At 43.4% G+C, this 22,735-nt stretch overlaps 1 protein-coding gene across 3 annotated transcripts in view; it reads left to right on the top strand.

Moving 5' to 3' along the window:
* Positions 1–9,495: 9,495 nt before the first annotated feature.
* The window catches only part of CDH8 (cadherin 8), a 151,788-nt gene continuing 138,548 nt past the window's right edge, over positions 9,496–22,735 (top strand). The window contains exon 1 of one of the 3 annotated variants that reach the window (XR_004418989.2): positions 9,496–9,853. The gene's annotated coding sequence lies outside the window, so the exon portion shown is untranslated. Of the gene's footprint in view, positions 9,854–18,932; positions 18,995–22,735 lie in introns of those variants that run through there. The other 2 variants (XM_033069377.2, XM_033069378.2) reach the window with 2 other exon arrangements.

Raw genomic sequence — 22,735 nt, 5'->3', positions numbered from 1 at the left:
GCTCAGTGCCTGTTTGCTTTGTAGCATTGTTTCACTTGTGCAGTGAAAAGAAAAGAATATTATGGCAATGTAAGTGGCAGCCACACATAATAGAATACGTGTTTATCCCTGTTTATGTTTGCAGCATCAGCAGTGTTAATTAGAGGACTCTATCTCCTGTGCAGCCCTAGCTGCCATATGTAAATAAATGTTACTTAGTTTGAGGTGAGTTATCTCAGGTGTAAAAAACCAGACTCAGTTCAAACTTTTTGATAATTCACATTATTCTTTCTCTAAGATTTGATTTGTATGATTCTATAATATTCTGCACAGAATTTGGACTGCATAATGGCAGTACTCCTGCCAGCAGCCCTATGCATCTGTCTATCAAAAAATAACATTTCTGTAATTACAGCATGGATGATGGTGGATACAGGGGAGGGAAATGCTGAGGGGCAGCAGGAAGACAATCATAGCAACAAAACACACAATCTACAGAAGTCAGAAGAATATTACAAAGATAAACAGAAACTTGTGGGAATTAGATCAGAGTAAGTGTGACTGTGGCAAACAGAAAGAATGCTTTAACTGCAAAAAGTACAGTAACTGAACAGAGAGGGACTCAGAATTTTGTGTGCTTGCAAATGAAGAGAATTTCCACTAAACTGCATCATTAAAATGTAGCCTGTGATGAATCTGAAATGCTGATGAGTTAGATTTGATTTGTCAGTGTTTGCCATTTGATTTTAATCAGTGTTTCTGCGGGTGCATGCAGAACCTATGTTTCCAGGGGAAGGCTGAGACAGGCACGCTCCCTGGCTGTGGGGTTTGTGTGCACAGCCAAGGCTGAAAGGGTGACTGGAGCACACTGAAGAAATGCTGCTTTTGAAGTGCCATAACTAGAGGGGAACATTAAAAGCTTTGGAGGTGTGCTAGAAAAATAAACTTCTTTCTGTTAGGAGACTGGATTTGGCTTGATTCAAAAGCTTTAACTCTTCTGCTGTTTGTTAGAAAAATCTATAGAGTTGAGGTGAGCTGAATTAATGTTGAGAAAAGAATCTGTGACATCTCCAGAGGGACGATGGGGGGATTGTACCCCTTGCAGAGCTTGTACCTCCTAGTCCTTTGCTATCAAATGACCCTTTCTGTTCGCAGGGTGTGGATTTCCTGAGGATTCCCTGGGAGTTCCCGAGTGCTGCTTTCACCCCTGTGTCCTGATGGGTTAGATCTCAACGGGATGCTACAAACATGGACAAAGTTATTTGTGCTGGATTAACTCAAGTTCATCAGTGCAGAGGGAGTCAAGCTAGACCTAAAAAAAAGAAGAGAGTAATTGAGGAAAAATGCTTAGCAAAGACATAGCCCCTCCCCAGCCCATCCTAGCAGGGAGCTGAGGCTTGTGGAAGTACAGATTGTTCTCTCCTGAGAGCTGACCTTGAGTTGAAGAAGTAACATAGCTCCTTTCTCACTTTCACTGTATTTGCATGGTTATTAACAAAAAAAAACCCCCAAAAAAACAAAACGAAAAAACCCTTCCTTTTTTTTCTGTATCTTAAAGGCATTTTACTAATGTAATAGATAAGAAAGAAATACGTTAAATAAAAACATTTATTAGAGGACATAATTTTAAATATTTAATGATATAATTAAGTCTTATTAATGTAATGGTCTTTATTCTTCAGTTTAAAAATTCACAAGGTTAATTTCCCTTTCATCTTTATTATGCAATGTTTGGCACAATTATTTGTTATATATTCTTATAAATATTTGATGAATATTAGAGATTTTGATTTAAATAAAAATATAGGTCATGTTTTAGCATAGTGTTAGTCTGGTGTTAAGCTGGAATTAGTGAAATTAGCAGAGCAGTGAGTCAGACCCTGCTATTCCTCCACTTATTCCAGAGTTGGCTTCTTTGACTTGAGTGATCCATGGAAAACACACCTCTTACTTCACTTTTAAAGGCTTGCAAAGTGAGACTCACCCAGCTGTGGATTAGTCACATCATTTCCATGTTGTCTCCTCTGGGGCACATTATTTGCATCATCTCAGTCTTTATTCACTTGATTTTACTGCATTTGACAACAAAAGCCACCTATCAGCATTGGTAAGTGAATTTAGAATTTATTTCAGGAGGTATTTACTTGATTCTTTAAATTATTGGCATTAAAGCCAGTAGTTTTGAGTGACATGATCTTCCCTCTACATGCTCTGCCTGTTTAGCTCCTCATGAAGAAGGAAAGTCCTTCAGCATGGAATCCTGTGCATTTAAATCACTGATATTCTCCTTCATTAGCAGTATTTCTTACTATGTGCCAGAAACATTTTTAGGGGAAATAGATACTTTATTTTACCACAGCATTAAGATTTTTTTTTTTAAGATCAGTCTGCCAAACTGTCAGCAGCTGCTGAAAAACAATCACTTTATGGGCAATATGTTGACTTAACTTCTTAATTAAATAAAGAAGTAAAGCAGAACTCTCTGGAGAAAAGTACTCTGAAATGAGCATATACTCCTAATCTGTCACTGCAGAATGGAGAAACAAATACCATTTGAGCTGGCAGCCAAATTTCAGCTTGTGCTGCTATTGGATTTGGGTTGTGAGGTGTGCAGAAGTACCTTTGGTGAGCTTCTTCAGGTAGTCCATGCTGAAACCTGGGCTTGTGCTCCTTTCCCTGGTGTTGGTACAGAATTCTGTTAGATTGCTCATCTGCTGTAATTGTCACCTCACACAATTCTAAGATCTGCTACTTCTCCTCCAGACGAGGAAGGCACTTGATGAGGAGCTGGGCTGACCTTAAGGGATTTATCATCTCCACGGCAGAGGTGGCAGAATGCTGTCCATTTACAAGGTCCCACTTTTTTACAGCAAGCAGCTGCCCTTGCTCCTGCCTGGCTCTTCCCTCTCCTGATGCCCAGAGCAGGTGTATTTGCTGCTGAGAGAGCAGCTCACTCTTATCCCTGCAGGGATGGGGGCTGAACACACCTGGGGAAGTTCATTCCAATCTGGTGGACATGAAGGCAGTTTATTTGCCCAAATCACTGCCAGGATTTATCTAACCTTGATGTACTTTAGCTCTAAATTATGAGAGTAGCTGTACCAGCCCTGTTTCTGGAATAACTTCTGTTGTGTTACTGGCAGCACTGCCTGGGTGCAGTGTGCCTGTTAAAACAGGGCATTATGTGTTAGAAAACCAGGTATTGGCGAAGGGTGGAGCTTTGTTCTGTCCTGTTTGCCTCCTGTGGGTGCTAAACTGCACCAGAACTGTGTGTGCTCTGCAGAATGCATGCAGAACAGTCAAGGTACAAAAATTACACCTTCAGCAAAGCCAAGCTGGCAAACGGGAAACAATCCTGTGGGTTTGTCTCAGCACCTCCCTTGGAAACCACAACTCTGCCACCACAGCCCAGCTCAGAGCAGTGATGATGGCTCTTTCCACTTATAGGAAGTCCTACTGGTTTTACAACTCATAAAAGATTCAATTCTCTCACCTTGTGTAGCATATCCCTATTATAGGCAAGCATTTCATCTCTCCTGGGATCCACCCATCCCTCTTACCTCAGCTTTCAGAAGTCCATTAAAAATCTGTCTTGAGTATGCTTAGGCTTGCTATTATCTTGGAATTTTATGGTAAATCCTGCCTGAAAGTGAATGCATGGCTTTGAGGTCAGGCCACAGGGAAGTGAGGAATGGAGAAAAACTCTTCAATGGTTCCCCCCAAAATGAACTCATCTGTGCAGGGGAGAAAGTTATGTGGGGAACTCAAGTGTTAAGCCTGTTTTTTAAATGCAAGGGAGCCCCTAGAAATAAGCTTAAATAAATTAAACTTATTTAAAGTTATTTTTTAAACTCATGAATAAGTTAAATGCTTCCTCATAGTTTTTCATTCTTTTTCTTGGAGCTGCAGCTGGTAATTTTACCTCTCCACACTTTTATCTCCCAACACCTTCTCTTCCTCTTACTGTTCTTTGGTGTCAGGCAGCTGCTGCACAGAGCCTGTGGATTTGTCCAGCCAGGTGGTGTCAGAATTTTGAGGGAGAACATCAGCATTACAGGACAGGTGAGAACACACAGAACTCGTTATATGTGTGCCCCAGTCATGATTTTATTTATATCCATGCAGACTTGCCTGTTTTCTAAACTGTAGACAAAGAGTACTTTTAAAAGGTCCTAGAAGCATAGAGGGGTTTGTTGTTAATCTTGCTCTAGAGTCATGTTTTGTTGAATATAGTAATTTCCTTTTGCAGAGAGAAAACTTGTTTTAGTTCTGATAACACCAAAAACTATTTGTATTTTGACATTTGCACAATGCCCAAATTGGGCTTTATTTAACTTATCCCTCTGAGAATAAAACCTGACAACAGCAGGGGTGATTTGATTTTGCATGGAGGAGATAATTCATTTACAGCCACACAATTTATGCAGTGAACATTGAATTTCTCTTTCCTCCTGAAGAAAAGCAGTGTTACATAGTACTTTGGAGTTTAGGAGAGTAGCTGTTAGGGGAAAAAAAAGGAGAAAAAATAATTTTAACCTGCTTAATTACTGCACACTAGAGGGCACTTGAGGTAGAGCAAACAATATTTGCACAGCTCCTGCGACCAATGCAGCTCCTGCCGCTCACAAGGCAGAGTGAAAACCCACAGTGAGAGATTAGCTTCCCATCCTGTACAACTTCTATCCTTCCGTACATTAAAATACAAAAAAACACCCAAAAAACCCAACAACAAAAAACCACTTTGAATGCCTTGCTAGATGTAATTTTCTTTTGATGTTTGATGCACAAATGGAATAATTATTTTTCTAATAGCCAACCTGACAGCAACTAGTCAAAATTGCAAACAGTGCCCAAGGAATAATAAAACCTGATTATGCATTGTTGTTTTTATGCACTCCCCAGTACCATTGGTGCAAAAGGCACACAAATTAGTACTTGGGGGTTTGTATTTGATAATCTCTGGAGATTGGAAGCAGCTCAGGGCTGGTTGTGTTTTATGGTGCTAAATGAAGTGTTTGGGGATGGCAAAGGACATGTTAAGGGCCACAAGCCCAAGGCTGCTGCTGGGTTAAACTTTTGTTTCTGTGTGACAGAACAGACTTTTCCTTGGGCTGGAGGAGGAATTTGAATGGTTGTAGGAATATGTTTGTCCAACCAAAGCTAAAGTAACTTCCAAATCAATGCATCCGTTTCTCCTCAGATCCCAACTGAGAGGGAGTGGAGCTGGATTAGATGCTGCTCTCAGAAGGCCCAGACTCCAAAGCAAGGATTTTTGGGTGGTTGAGAATTACTTCTGTCACTTATGGCTGCTGCTGCTCTTTCTTCACTGGGGCTTCCCAAGCTTTCTGTTCTTGGGTTGGATATTGAATTTTAACCATGTGTGATCTCTGAAGGAATCTGGCATTCCTTTGCAAATCCCTCTCTTCAGTCTCTCAGGATTTCTAGCCTTGCCTATTAAAATGTAAACACGATTTTCTTTCAGAGGGAAAAAAAATGAAACCAAACCTACCCCAACCCTATACCTTTATCTCACAGGCTGCTTGTATCATTTCCCTTGTTTTAATCTATAGGATCACTTGTAAGCATTATATAATGGATTTTTTTTTCAAGTTGCAGATGTCTTCAGTGACTTCCCAAACACAGGAGATCATTATTTTTCCTGATAACCAACTTGTGATATCTGTATGCAAGCAGGTTTTAAAGGTTGCAAGACAGCGATAAGAACCTATGTTCTAAAGGTAATTATGTCTGTGCGCTGGCACAGGGAGCTGATAAAAGTGCATACTTTATTCAGAAATGTTCTGGATTTAAGATAAACCTTCTTGTTTCTTCTTATTTCATGGAATGTCAATTCTGGCATACACAAGGCAAATTAAATTAAATTAAGGAGTAATCCCTCATGTAATTTGAGCAAAAGGTTCCAATGATGTAGAGCGGGTATTGCCTGGGAAAACAGCATTTAATGTGTTTAAAGCTTTAATGCAACAGTGGCAGGTGATGCCACTAGTCCATAAACTTGCTTTAGCAACTTTCAAATCAGTTATTAATTTCTCATTACTTTGAAGTGGCATTTTAGTGGCAATCCCTGTAAGCAAAAGTAGCTTGCAGTGAAGTCATTTATCTTGATCAAGCAATTCACTCTGGACTCATTAATTGCATGCAATTTTGGATCAGGCCCCCATTTTAGGTATTAAAAACAGAAATCTGATGCTTGGAGGGAAATACCTCACTGGTAGGTGATCTGATGGAATAAAATGGAAATATGAGGACTTAGCACAGTGGTTTCTTTTCCCTCTCAAGCCCTGATTTTGGCACTGTTATTTAATACTCCAGCAGTAACCCTGGCAAGGCAGTGCTGGGACTGAGTTGCCCCTGAAGAGCTCATTTCAAGCCACTTCTACTGAATATTTTTAACCAATGAAGTCTAAACTCTCTGTCATCAGGAAACAGTGGATTGCACTGCTGAGGGGCAAAGAATTAAGTGATAATCAACAACTGTTTTCACAAAAACATGGAAGTGGAAAAGATGGTGGAATTCCATTATGCCACATGTTTTAGGTGACAGATACTTCCTGTCTGTATATGCATGGGATGTCACATTGGGGTTTTAATTCTTCATACTCATAAAAGCAAAGCAATATAGAAGAAACAACCAGTCAAAAAACCAAACAAAAAAAACTCCAAAAAATGAAAACCCACCAGACAGAAAAAGCAAGCACACAAAACCCCCAACAAACCCAACCAAACAAAACTAAACACACACACAAAAGTGAAAAATAACACCAAAATAACAATACCAAAAACCTACCCATACCATTAGCCAATACATTTTGTAATTATTCTTTCATTTTTTTTCCCTGATCCCAAAATTTAATATGAACAATTGCATTCCAGTTTGATCCAGGATGAGATTCAATCCTATGCATTTTGCAGATTACTTCTTTCTTGGGTACTGTCATTAAATTAAAAACCTTCATCCCATTGCAACTGAAGTAAGAGATGCTTTTTGCTTAAAAAATAAAATGGCCATTTAGAATACAGAGGAATAATCTTCCTTATAATATTTATTTAAGAGGAAACAATTTCTAGCCAGCATATTCATCAGTGTTATGCAGTAGTGTGTGTATGTATATATAGCTCAGTATGATAAATATCATTAAATTATTTCATCTGGATAGGATGCAAAAAGTTGCAAATGTTCCTTTGCTATTCCAAGCTTATTTTTGCATTAATTTTAATCTATACACTTCCTCCTGTCAAGACTTACTCCATCATCTGAAAGGCTTTCCAGCAGGGGAATCCATGGATGGCATAATCCATTTTAACAAGACACTTACCATCCTCTCCTACAAGCTGGAGATGAAAGAGCGCAGCTTTTGCCCTGGTAATTTCCAATTGCAAGAAAGGTCACATAGAACAAATGGCACAAGTCAAAGGTTGAAATCAAAACAAAAAACGAAACTTTTAAGCTGCATTTGGAGGTACAACCTCTACCATTAGCTTTCTTCCCACACTCAGCTGTGCTGCCTATTTAAAGCAAGGACGTGAGGACTCTTATTAGGAAGAACTTCTACTCTTGGTTGCTCCCATCAGGTTTTTAATAGAAATTAAAAGAGTGGTGTGCAACCACTCTCACTGGAACCTTAAAAAGTTTACAAACTGGCATTAATTCCCAAGAGTAAAGCCAGGCTGAGCATCCTCATGCTTTCCTTGTGACAAGATCTGTATTTTCACCGTGTGGTTCAGTTGGTGGAAGGATGGGGGAGAAAAACACTCTTTGCCTCAACAGCACCCCAGGTAAAAGGAAACCACGTTTCTGATCTTATCTATTGCACTGCCAAGCATTTTGTATTTCCCTCAAGGCTCTCTGCCTGCTTCAAGAATTGTGTGTTTTTATATCCATCCTCCTCCAAGGAATCCTCCCAGGCTCACAGCTCAGAACGTCAGTGCCTGGGCTGAGGGAAACAAAGCCATAGTTAGATGTTTCTTCATTGAAAACCAACATATTCTGGGGGCATTCCGCCACATTCACAAAAGTCTGAGACTTTCAAAAGGAGGATTTGTGCAATCGGAAATGCACCTGTTAGCTGTGATAGCTTGCATTTAGTTAAGATGAAGTCGAGCAGAGCGACACATGAAGGGTGTCATGCCCTGTGTGCATGCACACATAGGATCAGCGAGGAAAATAAGATTAACAATCATGGAACTATGATTGTTTATGAAATTATGAACTTATGAACTATGAAATTATGGGGTATTCTTACTGTATAGCAGCATATTTCTGCAATCCTAGGTAGAGCTTCAACAGAGCAGTCATCTTTTGCTTAAGGTGGAGAGGTTTTCAGGTGCTCTGAAGCAGGTTCAGATGAGCAGCCCTTCAAAAATAAAGTGAGCAAGGAGCCTGCTTCATTCACGTGGAGCCGCACAGCAGTTTCATTTCAACCTCAACATCCTTCTGGTCCAGGAGTGTTGGAGAAGGATGGAATTGAGTGCAATTAAACTTCCCCAACAGCACTAGCTCAGTGTGGAACCAGCCCTCCTTTTCAGAGACCCTGCCTGTACCTGACCACGTCTACACGTTGTGCTCTTACCCCTTCCCTTTCGGCAAACATCAAACTTGGGGAGGCTTCAGAGCTATGATGTATTGCTACAAATAATACATTTAATCTGCTAACAGATAACCCATACCCCACGAGAAGGAGAAAAGCCCAGTGACTGAGGAAGGTGTGCAGGGGATGGATGGCAGTGGCCGTGCTGTTTGTGTGCCTCGCACGGGACGAGCCCCAGGGAAGCCAAGGGCAGGTGACGACGGCCAGAGCTGCCTCTCCGAGCCCGATCCAGCGCTCCGCGGCCGCGGCTGGGCAGGATCCCGGCGCTGTCGGTCACAGAGAGGATTTGGGAACGGGGCGAGGGTCCCGAGTGGTGCTGCCTTCATCCCGCTCACCGGCGTGCTGGCAAAAGCGTTTTTAAAGGATGTTTAAAGGATGCCCTCCTTGTCCCCGGGGCGCTGTCGCTCGGAGACGAGCGGTGCCCGCGCCCCCTCGGGGTGCTGCTGCATCCCTCCCGCATCCCCCCGGGGCGCTGCTGCATCTCTCCAGCATCCCTCCGGGGTGCTGTATCCCTCCGGGGTGCTGTATCCCTCCGGGGTGCTGTATCACTCCGGGGTGCTGCTGCATCCCTCCCGCATCTCCCCGGGGTGCTGCATCCCTCTCCCGCGGGCATCACCCCAAAGGACGGGGGAAGGGAGGGGAGCTGCTCCTCGCCCACGCTCCGGGCAGGTCCCAGCCCCGGTGGCCCCGCTCCCATTCCCGCATCCCTCGGTCCATCGCTCCCTCCGGAGATGCCCGGCCCGGGCTCCCGGCAGGAGCGAGCGGCGCCGCCGCCCCTAGAAAAGTTGTGTGCCTGCCGGGGGGAAGGCGGGCAGGGGAGGGAGGGGGAAAACCACCACCCCAAAGTGCTCACACGAATTTCCCAGCGCTAGACCTGCCTCCGAGATCAGCCCAATAAGAGCTGTCAGGGGAGGCTCCCGGCTCACTTTTCCACATCGCTTCACAGCTACGTTTGGCAGGCAGGCGGGCACGGCGGCGCGCTCAGCCCCGGAATTAGCGGATTTATTTGGAATATCCCTGCTTTGCTGGAGACGTGAGGCTTGTGCGAAGGGAGAATTGAGCAACTGCGCTCCAACATGCAGGCACGGAGAGCCGGGAAGCGCAGCAAGCAGAGGCTCCGCCAGCAGCCGCAGCCTCGGGAAGCATGAGGAGAAAATCTGGAGCGCCCTGCCTGCTCCCGGGGACCGGCTGATGGCTTTTTACCTCACCTTTGCATCCGTGCGTGAGGTGGCTGTGTGCAAGCGGCTGCCTCGCTCCTTGAAAGAGTGAGTATTCATTTTACACAGACAATTTGTGCTGGCTGGCAGAGGGCTCTCGCTCCGTGGGGTTCTGGCTGGCTCGGGCTCCGGGTGCGTGCGAGGGGTGCTGGGCGAGCGCCTTCCTCGTCCGTAGGTGTTAGACCAAACTGGGGAGCCTCATTAAGTCGGATGTTTTCAAATTGCCCATCATGAAAATGTCGTGGGATGCTTGCTAGTTTGGTTTTTTAAAAAATATTAATTTTTAAAATATTATTATTATCTTGGGAGAAGAAGTGGTGGTGATTATATTTGTCTTCCCGCTTGTTGATGGGTTTTTTTTGGGAGGTTTATTTTTCCTTCGGTTCTACAAGCCCCCTTTAAAGAATCGTGAGGACTTTGGATCGCTGATGGTTGCTTCTAAGGCTGGCGAACCCGTTTCTTTCGCCTTATTTTCTTATTTAGTACAATAAGTCTCTGGGCTATTTCACTGTGTTGAATAGATGCAGGGCTGCATCCATGCATTGAAATAGATTGCAGTTTTCGTGCTGGGAATAAAAATCACCCACCAGCCAGATATGTAAATGAGGGAGGAGGAGGCTGGAAGAACCTTGGAGGGGGGAGAAATCCTCCCGATTTATTATCACCTTCCCTCCCCTCAAAGCTTTGCACCCCCTAAGTAAATAAATAGGAATGGCTCCATAGCTTCCTTTCCTACTTTGAGAGAGGAGAGCATCCCAGAAATGCTGCTCTTCTTGAAAGATGCGATGGGAATTAATCTGTAGCCATAACTAGCCAGGAGTCATCCCTGTCCCACAAGTTGTTTTCCTTCCCATTCTTTGGCTGGCTAAACAGAGGAGCACCCAGCTGAAACTTGGAAGAGGCACAAAGCCCCTGAGCCCCCAGCCTGCTGCCAAGGCTCCCAGAGCAGAAAGGCAGGAGCTGTGGCCCCCTGAAGCTGCTGTGCCACTGAACGCCTCATCTTCTCTTTAAGGAAGGCAGAGGAGGAGCGCATCCTTCTCTTCTGCTCGGCTCCAGCATCCCAGCCGGGAGCCCCGAGCCGCCAGACAGCATTGGGAAAAAACACGCAGGAGCAGGGCTGGGCTGGCCCCGCAGCCTGTGGCAGCTCTGGGTGGGTGGTAGAAAAGAGATTAATTCAAATCCTTACTTAGGCTGCCAACCGCCATGAAGGTGACACTACTTAACACAGTCAGGGATTCCTTTGCGCTTCGCTGCCGCTCAGCGTGGCTTGAATTTGTCTCAATTCGAGCAGTTCGCGTTTGGTAGTAGGCTGAACAGAGTGGAAGCCATCCCAGCTGGCATTTGCCGGCGCTGCACAAACCTTGCCAACAGGTATCCAACCTACCCTCGCTCTCCTCCCTTCCACACAGCCACAAACTCGCTCTTTTTTCATGCAAACGAGCCCGTCTCTTTTCTCTGTAAGGAGGAGAAACACTCATGCAACTTTTATAAAGGCTGGCACCTCTAAACAGCGCTGGCTCTCGCGGGCAGGTGTTTTTTTGGGAGGTGCTGATGGCAAGAACTCAAATAGCGACAACTGCTTATTGTTTCAAATAGAACGTGTTAGAGCTTGATGGCAGGGAAGTTAACAGCTGCTCACTTCAGTTTCGATTAAAGAATACAGCTGATAGCTACCAAAGCTATAGATAAAGGATCCTCTTAACTTCGCTCATCCTCTTTTGGAAATTCTTCGAGAGTTTCTCTGCAACAAGGATAAGGAGAAATACGCAGTTCTCTTGTACGAGTGATATTCCCGCTCTATATTCAACGCTAGACTGCTGTGAACGAGCAGAGACTTCACAATAGGCTTCTCAGCATATTTAGGTAAATAATAAATAAATTCAGAAGGGTGGGAAATTACTCTTATGTGCATTTTACCCGTCTTAAACAAGATGATGAATCTTCTGGAAGAAGTTAGTGTTTGGCATACTCGGTAAATTAGCAAATGTCACACACATGAAATCTGATAACATCAGAACCCAAAATCTCTCTGTGGTGTTACCTCCCAGCCTAACTGTATGGATGGTTGTGACAGAAGAACCCGAGGAAGGGAAGTGATTATTACATGATATTTTCATCCTTTAAGCCTTATCCTGTTCCACCTCCCTACCTACAGAATGAGCACAGCTTTCTGCTGGCTTCCTCCTAAGCTGTTTATTAACTCCCTTCTTTCTCCAAACTTGCATCCTGGCTGTGGATGACTTTGATTTCCATGCTCAGTTATAAGCTGAGGGCCTTCAGTGTCCTTGGAGATTGGAGCATTTCATGTAGGTTGGTTCTTAAATTATCCAGGTGAACAATTTGTTAACTGGGCAGGCTGCTAGCCAAGAAACTAACTTTGGACATTTTCTTCAATATTAAGAAATCAATAACACTCCGTGCTCCTGCTTAACAAATGCACCTGGTTGTAATACGTACGGCTGTAAATGACAGCTACTCCTACTTTTATGCCTTTCCTTGAAAATAAAACAGAAGTTTTAGTCTCTGTGAGGTGAGGTAGAATCCTCCTTAGATGGAGTCTCTCAGTGACTTTTAAAATGTTGTTTAGTCATTCCCATCAGCTCCTGCTACTGAGGTCCAAAAAAGAGTTATAAAGGGGGAAGTAGTCCCACAATCAGATTTAAATTCACTCTTTTTTTGGTGAAATTTATTATCTTTTGAGTTTTTGTCAAATGTGAACTTCAGGATTTTTCCAATAACATTGCACCTTTACTAAATCAATTTAATTGATCCTTGGGCACTTTATTTGCACCACTGTTAACATATGATGCATTGTCTTCTGTTAAAAAAAAAAATCCTTCTCCCTTCTTCAGGATGGAGATCCATTTCAAATGAGAACTCACAACCAGCCATGGACATAAATTTAGCTCTGTTAGCCCCTGAAGCTCTTCTTGAATTTTATTTCTATTTCGTCTCATACAGTTCCAGATTTCATCTTTTAAAATCTTTGCTTAGGAAGACCATTCCCACAGAATTTAGCTGTGACTTTTTCAGGCATTTTTTGAAAATAGGGGCCTGGAACCCACCCACTTGACTCTTGGTATGTGCAGGTCATTTGATTTCCAAAAAACCTGAGTGATGTTAAAGGGAGAGAGATGCTGATCTCTGAGATTATGGATGTGAACATGTCCTGTAATTTCTCGGAGCTGTGTATTTCTAAGTGATGATTGTGCATGTTTGGTGACAGAAAGCGACTGCTCATGCAGGTATTTTTATAAATGCCTACCAGATACCCCATATCTCAGCAGTATTCCTTTTTCATTTTAATATTATTACAACCTGGCCTACTATTGATACAATCATATACTTGCAGTATACACTAAAGTGGTATCATAAGAGTCTTTAATCTATGAGTATAAAATAATGAAACCTCTATTCTTTTAGTGGAAGGCAAATGCTATGGCAATTTGAGCTTAGAAGATTTTAAGCATCATTGCTACCATAAGATCACATCAATAGAATTCAATTAGATCATGGAAACTCAACATTTTTCTTAGTGTTGTTGCCATAGAAAAGGTGGCTCACTTCAGAGCTTTTTGAACTTAACTATTTGAGCAGTAGACAGACAGAGAACAAAATAAAGTCCCATTTCAGATTACAAATGTGTGTCTATAAATATATACACACACATGCATTTATTTTCCTCTCCTTTGTTCTAAAATCTGTTCAGCATGTTTCTCATTTTATCAACCACATAAATAACATCAACTCAGTGGCATTTCAACTGCATTAATAAAATTTTGTTCCCAAAATACACTGGGTACTGATGGCACCTGGAGTAGTAAGTGCAAGCTGAAAAGAAAAAAAATATCTGTGAACCAGTTCAGTTACCAACAGATAGTCTTTTACCTGGAGTCAGATGCTATAAAATCTCATTTCCACCTGCCTTAGCCATGAGAGCAGCCTTTATCCATGGGCTGGGTGCAGTGATAGCACTCACAGAATTGATTTGCCAAGCTGTTGATCATGATGTGTCTTGTGGAAATCATTTGAAATTGAGAGTGATGAGCACCCTGGATCAGATTTGAGATTAGCAATGTCTCCCAGTCCCAGATCTGGGAAGGGAAAGCTCCCATGGGAGGTGTCTTCTCTATTCTGTGATGCCCAAGCCCTAGCAAGCTCACAGAGGTGTTTTTCAGTGTGTCTTGGTCAGGTCTTTGCAACAGATATGGAAGTCCAAAACATTAGGAAAGCATTAGTCCTGGCAGTCCCTTGGTCACAGTTTCAGCCTTTGTGGCTTTTCCCAGGGGAGCAATGCTCAGCCTCATTTGAGAACCGAGAAATGTGAGAATTTACACCCATTTCCTCTGCAGTCACTGGTGATCAGAATCATATGCACTTATTTCATGTATTTATGTTTTATAAAAATATAAAACTTATATGTTTTTATACATATATATTGTTTCAAAGCCCTAAATATACTACAGCAAATGGAGTGCATGCACTCAAGAGGGAGTTCAGTTCTCTAATTGAATATCACAACACTTCAGATGTGAATCTCTCTTATGGATTAAATGTAACAGCCATGATTGCCCTTTAAGTAACAGAGCATCAAAACTTAATGTCACTGAAATTTAGATTGAGTCCTGTGTTCTGGTCTCTGACCTTTATTTTTTGTGTATTTCCAAAAGTTAGACAGAAACGAATGAATGGGGAAAAAAAACCCTGCGAAATCTCAGCTTGGCAACTCCAGAAGAAGTAAGTTTTAACTATTGGAGAGTCCTTTTCTTTCTGAACAACTCATCTAAACTGATGGTAAAACTGCCATCAAATCTAGTGATGCAAAATTAGAAAACTTCACTTCTAATTTCACATACGTCAGCAGAGATTTGAGGTTTCCTGCAGTCATATACAGTTGGAAAAGTCCAGGTATGTTCAGAATTTTCTTCTTTAAAGAATTTTCAATGCACATACACACTCGTGCATAAGGCTGGAGAGTTTATGTAGCTTTCACTAGGTCATGATGCCCAGTCACAATCTTAGTTTAATCAGAATACGTCAGGAAAATGTGGGTTTTCCCTTAAGTATTATATTTGGTTTAAATCTGTGGAGAGTACCCAATATTCATTAAACAAGAATATGACAGTTCTGTTCTACTTATTTATATACAGCAATTTCACAACTATAAGGCGCACCAGAGTATAAGACGCACTTTTTTCTTTGCAGTGAGGATCCATGCGCAGCAAAGTAACCAATTAGTAACAATCGCACCAGCCGTGCTTTCTTGGGTTACAATACAGGATGTGATCAAAGTATCAATTCTGTCACCATCTGTTGTGACCAAGTGGGGCAGTGATCCTTATCTCTGTGGGAGATATTCTGCTAATGGGCCATCCACTGAAGGATGGGTTGTGAAAAGCTAAAGAACAATGCCCTACTGGTTTCAATGGATGGACCATTAGCAGAATATCTCCCACGGAGATAAAGATCACTGCCTCACCTGGTCACAACAGATGGTGATAGAATAGATACTTTGATCACATCCTGTATTGTAACCCAAGACAGGATGTGTTGTCAGTGTTTGGGATTTGTTTCTTTGTAGTATTGTATTTCTATCTTAATTTCCCTAGTAAAGAACTGTTATTCCTATTCCCATATCTTTGCCTGAGAGCCCCTTAATTTCAAAATTATAATAATTTGGAGGGAGGGCGTTTGCATTCTCCATTTCAAAGAGAGGCTCCTGCCTTTCTCAGCAGACACCTGTCCTCCAAACCAGGACACGTTCCGAGCCCCGCTGAGCCCCGTGGCCCTGCACGAGCCGCGGCCACCTTCTCCCGCACTCCCTGACGAGCCCGACGGCCCCGCGTGGTTCAGCTCGCAGCTCTCACTTCCGAGTTGGCAAATTTCCGAACTTTGTCCATATATAAGGCACTCCAGGGTATAAGGCTCACTTCTGGGTTCGGACAAAAATTTAGTCAAAAGAGTGCGCCTTATACATGTGAAATTACTGTATTAAAAAAAAAAAAGGCTGATAAAGAATCCCAGAAAGCAAGATATTTATGTCCTCCATTAATATTTAAAGATTTTTTCCCCCAGGAAGTACAGGATGAGCACATCCCAGCTGCTGAAAATCTGATAAACCACGCCCCAGGCAGAGCATGGCCAACACCTCCCTCTCAGTCTCAGGCCAATCTCTTTGCCTTTTTGTGAGCTTCATGTTGAGCCTTTTCTCCCTTCTCTCCTGGGAATGATGGAGGCCCCAAATTATATAATGCACCTTCTGGGGAGGGAGCAGGGGTGTGACAGCTGAGGTGCTGCAGCCTGTGCAGTGCAGCTGTTTTAGTCAGAGGAAAATTGCTGTAATCAGTGGGCTGGAGAGGAAAAAAAATACTTCAGATCACTTCTTCCTCTTGCTATAGGATGAAAACAGTGCTGATGCAACTATTTTTCTTCTGTTGAAGTTTTTGGACCACTCTGGAAGTCTTATCTGTCTCTCCTCTCTGTTTTGAACTGGCATCATAAGGTGATGTTCTGACACACATCAGTGCAGTGTCTGTTTCCCAGAAACCCAAACCTTTCTTTTTGCCTAAGTATAAGAAATTGGAAGGGAAGGTTGCAATTTCGTTTTGTTCCTCTGTAGAGCTAAAATAGCTGTATTGTCATTTTAATACCTATGGCTTTGGTATCAGCTGTCATGGAAAAAAAAAATCCACACCAAAAAAACCCCAACCCAATGAAACAAAAAACCCACCCACCCAACCAAAACCAAAATGACCTTAAAATATTTACAACACTGATTCCATTAGGGAGGAAATGTCACCTTCAGCTGCCTCTTTGTCCTGTACCTGAGCATGTGTAGCACACTGGAAGTCCAGAGCACTACACAAAGCAAGGAATAATAAAAAATAAAAATAGTTTGAAGGTTCTGATGACACCCTTGGTGGGATTCTTCATAAGCATTCTGGTTCCATAAAGTAGTGGCTGCTTCTGGAAGGACTGACAGCTTTATATAGAAAAAGTCTGAGCCTTGACAGCTTTGAAGTTACCCCATATTGGTTTTACTATTGAAGAGTAACAAAAATAAGAAATTCTGTTGATACCAAGAGAAGTATGTACTATGTAAGCATGATATCACTGGGTCAAGATACTCTTCAGTGGTTTGGATTTTTAAAGAAAGGATTGCCTGATAGTAAATATTCATAAAAAATACAGTAATTTCATGAATACAAGCTGCACCATTTTGATCAAAATTTTGGTGGAAACCCGGAAGTGCGGCTAGTACTCTGGGGTGGCTAATATATTAACAATATTCTAAAAGCTGCCAACACGGAAGTGAGAGCCCGCGGCAGCCCCAAGCCAAGCTGGAGGCCGGCCAGCCCTGGCTGAGGTGGGAAAGCCTGGCAGAGGCAGGGTCAGCGGTGCGGGGGGCGGGCGGCAGAGCCCGAGCCAGCAGCGCGGGGAAGCCCAGCAGAACTGGGGCTAGCAGTGCAGGGGAGCCCAGCAGAACTGGGGCTAGCAGTGCAGGGGAGCCCAGCAGAACTGGGGCCAGCAGCTCGGGGGAGCCCGGCAGAACCGGGGCCAGCAGCGTGGGGGAGCCCGGCAGAACTGGGGTCAGCAGCTCGGGGGAGCCCGGCAGAACCGGGGCCAGCAGCGTGGGGGAGCCCGGCAGAACTGGGGCCAGCAGCGTGGGGGAGCCCGGCAGAACCGGGGCCAGCAGCGTGGGGGAGCCCAGCAGAACCGGGGCTAGCAGTGCAGGGGAGCCCGGCGTCACAGGGTCCTGCAATGCTGGCCAGGGCGAGCAAACACGGCAGCGATGGTGCAGACAGGAGGGGGGGGCAAGTGAGCCTGGTGGCGGCAGCGGCAGCACCGCCCGGCCGGCCCAGCCGAGCCGTAGCACCGAGCTGGACCACCCGGCCCTGTTGGCAACCATGAGTGGGCTGAGCCTGCCTGGCCCCGCCCCGAGCCAGTAAACCCCGCTATGCTGTGATTCTGTTACTAATTGGCAAATTTGTGAAAGTTGCACACAGATCCTCACTACGAACGAAAGTGCGGCTAATATTCGAGTGCGGCTTTTTTGTTGACAAAGACATCAACGTTGTCGACGCACCAGAAGTGCAACTTATACTCCATGAGGCTTGTATTCGTGAAATTACTGTATATAAAAAAAAATTTAGCTAGTCACATAAAACAGATTTTGTAGATGTGATAAAGTATCATGTTAAGCAGTCACATAATAACAATTTATTATAATAATAACGACTGAGATTTATTTCAGTATGATGAATATTTTCATTTTCTCTCTGTCTCCAAGCCTTAGTTAAGCTGTGACAGATAAGGACCTATATCCTAAACCAGCCACATCTCCATTCCAGAACAGCAGGTCGTGATGTTTCCCAGTTAAAGCACCAAAGTAAGGGAAAGAAGGAAGAGGGATTTATCTTAGAAAGGCTTTTCTAAACCTTCCTTCCATCTGCCTCTGAAACAGACCCTTAAAACTGAAGTAACCGGCTCTTGGTAATGATAATCTTCTAGATAGATTAATAAATCCTCTAGATGTTGAAGAAACTGCCTTGCCTTTCTGTAGCTGTGTATATCCCTGCACATTGATATTTTTCCAGTGCATGGATTCCCTCAGCCACATCTGATGCTAGCACTGTGTCTAAACCAGTCCTTTAGCATTTGACACAAGCTCAGGAACTCACTTAATAACCTAAAGAACTGTGCAGAAGTCTTTAAAGGGTAGCAGAGCATGACTGAGCTTGAAAAGATAAAGTGCCATATCTGTAGTCTCTGAATTACTCTGTGTATGGGTAGGGCACAGCACCTAAAACAAAAGCAGGAGAAAGGTGGTGCCTGTTACCATTGCTGCTGAAATAAATAATGCTGCAGGAATCTGCTTTTGATTTCCCAGGCAGCCATAAGCAAATTGCCACAAGCAGTAGATCAGAACAAACTCGGACAATTGATTTGCACTTGGGCTGGCAGGGAGCTCTGACAGCACAGAGGATTCCTCTCCCTGCTGCCACAGCAGAGCTCCTGGAACATTTCCCACCTCATTTCCCACCCCGTGCAACCTCAGGTGCATGGCTGAGGGAAAGGATGTGTGCATAATGCTTTAATGCTTTTCTGTGTTACAGCTAACTCCAGGAGACGTGGCAGTCCCTTGGAATCACTGTTAGAGGAGTGCTGCAGCTCCACGGGCTGAAGAAGGTTTGTGCCTGGCCCCGAGTGTAGCTCTGTGCCCTGCCCAGCCCCTCTCCAGGGCATGGGCTGTGCTGGGCACAGCAATTCTCTCCTCAGACCAGCACATCTGGGGAGAGGCTTCTGTCCCTAACCTGCCAGCATCAATGAATAAAACTATGGCATGGCTGGATAGCTGGAGTCCACCAGACATTTATTTAAGTGGTTTGCTGTCTCTAATTGCTTGTTTCTCGTCTTGTCCAGAAGTTTTCCTCCACTTAGTTTTGTTGATTCAACTATTTCTCTGCTCTCTGAAGTATACAGTGAAACTTACACATGCTTTTTGTCAGCACAGTTGTTCTCAAAACTTCCTGTTGTTGTCCGGTAGTTGATGGGTTCTTTAGTTCTGCAATGATCTGGGTTAGAATCTTGAAGGGAAAGACTTTTTGGGGTTTTGTTGCAAATTATGTTTGTTAACTCACATTCCACTGGCCTGTCTTAAAATGTTGATTGCAAATAGCACAACTGCAGGGACAATAAACTGCAGTGGAGAAGGAATGGGAATGGAGACCAATTATTTGGAATGTGTAGCTTGCATGTTGTGGGGGCTGAGGGGGGGTAAGAGCCTCTTAAATGAAAATTGCTCTTGCTGGAATTACAGCATGAGCAATGGCCTAACCCAGCTCTGTCAAAATGATTTGGTTTTAAAAACACCTTACTATTAGAGGCGTTTAAGTTAACAAGATCATTTTGACAGAACTGGGTTAGGGAGTGACTGCACACAGTTCTGCTGGCAGAGGAGAGGCAGGAGAGTCTGGCCAGGGCATGCAAGTGGCACTCTGCAGTGGGCACTGTGAGCCACTGCCAGGGCTGATGACAGCCCCACTCCCCCTTCATCTTGCTCTCAGGGGGAGAGCTGCCCCTCAATTTGACTATTTTGTGAGTAAGTGAGTAATCTTCACACAAAACAACAATCCACTGAGGAATAAGTGTTATTATTTATGGCAAGAAGTATTCATTCCTTTGCAGAGGAAAACATAAGCATGCTGCCTTATCCAAGGTGATTTAAATCAAGTCCAGGTACTATTTAATAGATAAGTACTGGAAACAGGATGGGTATGGAGCTGAGTTATGCAGGAGAGGATGATGTGTTTGTTTGTGTCTTGATATGGTGTCTTGATAGTTCTTTTCTGGTGGAATTTAGGTCTGTTCTGCTATAGTGGCAAATTAAAAACCTTTACCACAGTTCTCTTGTAAGTGAGACTGGATTGAGCTTTGAGGTCCTTTCCAGCCCAACCCACTCTGGGATTCTGTGAAGAAGAATAAGAAGAATTCCTACAAGTGGGACTGGAGCATTAAGGCCTTTTATTTCTCTTACTGGTAACATAAAGCTCAGTTGTGCTGCCAAGCAGGGATGAGTGAAGCAGAGATAACCACTCTTCCCACTGTGGGAAGGCTTTACATAATTTTGCTGCTTCTGGTGGGAAAGGACCTTCTCTGAATCCTTGTGATAGGGGACGAGGAAGCAAAAGTTGTAGTGTAACCAATACCTAGAGAGGTAGGAACAAACCTAAAAAGCTTAAGAAACAAGAACAATGTGAAGAAAAAGAAAATTATTAAATCAACAGATATTTCACACTTGTGGGGACAAAAAAAACAAACCCGCAGTATGAAATGGCACTGACTGGCACTCTCTTGGTGGTCATTAAATGAAGGCCTCTCATCAGCTATTTGAGGTTGCTTGTATTATAATGAGGATTTGCTTATATTAAATTAGCATCTAAGATAGAAATTACATGTTCAATGTACAAAATATAATGGATCCTGAAGATTACAAAAAAACCCTTTTGGACAAAAATCATCAGGGTGTTTTTTTCTATCTCTGGTGTAACTCGTTTAAAGAAAGCAGTACCCAAGGGTTTTTTTACCATAATAACAGTTGTTTAGTAACTCATAAAATCCATCACAATGAAATAGTGAGGTCAAAGGGCTGAGATGCTGCATGTCATCACTGCAAATGAAATAAAGAAAAGACTTTGCTGCAGTTCTTAGACAACCCTCCATGTCTCTTGTGTGGAGAAACACTAGAGTGGTTCTAAAACCTTTTAAACTGAGATCATGGTGCAAATCAATGCACTGGCATGGTAATAAAGTGGTTTATTTGAACCAGATGAATATTCTGTGCTTTGAAAATGAAAAAAAATTGATTTTTTGTTAAAGCTTTTTATGATCTTTGCTTCTTTTTCAATGGGAAGTTTGTATTTTCAACTACTTTTATTAAATTTATTAATATTTTTAACAAATTACTGCATTCCAGTGGTCACCTTTCAAAGCTACAAGTACAACACAAAGTGATTATCAAGAGGTTTATAAATCAGTGCTGGCTGTGTCCTCCTGTTAGGTTATAAACCTCTTGGTAATCACTTTGTGTTGTACTTGTACAAGACTTACTCACTCCATGGCAGAGTTTTATGAGTAGTGTTCCAAGATGCAAGTTCCTGTGAACAGAACAATATTTTTTCTAAACCTCTATCAGCACGCAGAGTGGAAAAAACTACTCAGCTTTATCTGTACTTCTCTACAGGCTGTGCAGGCAGAACAATATTTATGAATACAGTCTTAAATTTTTGAAAATATAAGGCAGTTGTTTGAATCTCTGCTCCATGACATAGTGGACCATTTTCTTTCATCCATTTGCTACATTAAAGACATTCTTTATATTTTAAATATCACTTTCCCCTCTCAGGCATGAATAGAGAACTAAAGCAGTTTTGTACACAGCTTTGCTGGATTAGAGTTGATCTGGAGTTGTGTATATCAGTGCACAGGGAAACCACTCAGAAGATCACTCAAGTTTTCTTTAAGACAACAGCCCAAGGCCATTAGAACATGTGGAGATTAAAAGTAAAAATTATACTTTTATCAACACCAACAAAATCCTGATGAAGGTGGAGCACTGCCCCTAGCCCTGGGCCAGCACAGCAAGGAGCTGGAGCTGCTGCAGAGAGCCCAGAGGAGGCTCCAGGATGAGCAGAGCATGGAGCAGCTCTGCTGGCAGGAAAGGCTGGCACAGCTGGGATTGTTCACCTGCACAGGAGAAGCTTTGGGCTGAGCTCAGGGTGGCCTTGCAGGGCCTGAAGGAGCTGCAGGAAAGATGGAGAGAGACAATTGGCAAGGGCTGGAGGGACAGGAGCCAGGGAATGGCTCCCAGTGCCAGAGGGCAGGAATGGATGGGATCTTGGGCAGGAATTGTTTCCTGGTAGGGTGGGCAGGGCTGGCACAGGGTGCCCAGAGCAGCTGTGGCTGCCCCTGGATCCCTGGCAGTACCCAAGGCCAGGTTGGACACTGGGGCTGGAGCAGCCTGGGATGGTGGGAGGTGTCCCTGCCCAGAGCAGGAGTGGCATTGGGTGATCTCTCAGGTCCCTCCCAACCCAAACCATTCTGTGTTTCTGCGATTCTGTGAAATACACTCTGAAGGGTCATGTGCTTCTCTTTTTGTTGCTTAGAAAAAAGTGCTTCTGGCTGCACTGGAGTAATTTTGTTGTCATTCCATACTCACCACTGCTTTTAGACCATGGTATAACATAGGAAGGGAAAGTGCTGCTGTGCCTCACCTTCTGCTCCTCTCTTGATTTTCAAGTCTACCTTTACATATGGCTTTTAATATGTTACCCTAGCCTGGTTCAGCAGCCCCATCATCCCCTCTTACACCTCTAATCCAGAGGATTACAACTGAACTGCTAGGCACTTCTCAATTTTCCTATTAGCCAT

The sequence above is a fragment of the Catharus ustulatus genome, chromosome 11 (genome assembly GCF_009819885.2).
Source record: "Catharus ustulatus isolate bCatUst1 chromosome 11, bCatUst1.pri.v2, whole genome shotgun sequence".
Lineage (NCBI taxonomy): Eukaryota > Metazoa > Chordata > Aves > Passeriformes > Turdidae > Catharus > Catharus ustulatus.
Note: the sequence above shows the minus strand (reverse complement) of the source record. Positions and strands in the feature narration are given on the sequence as shown.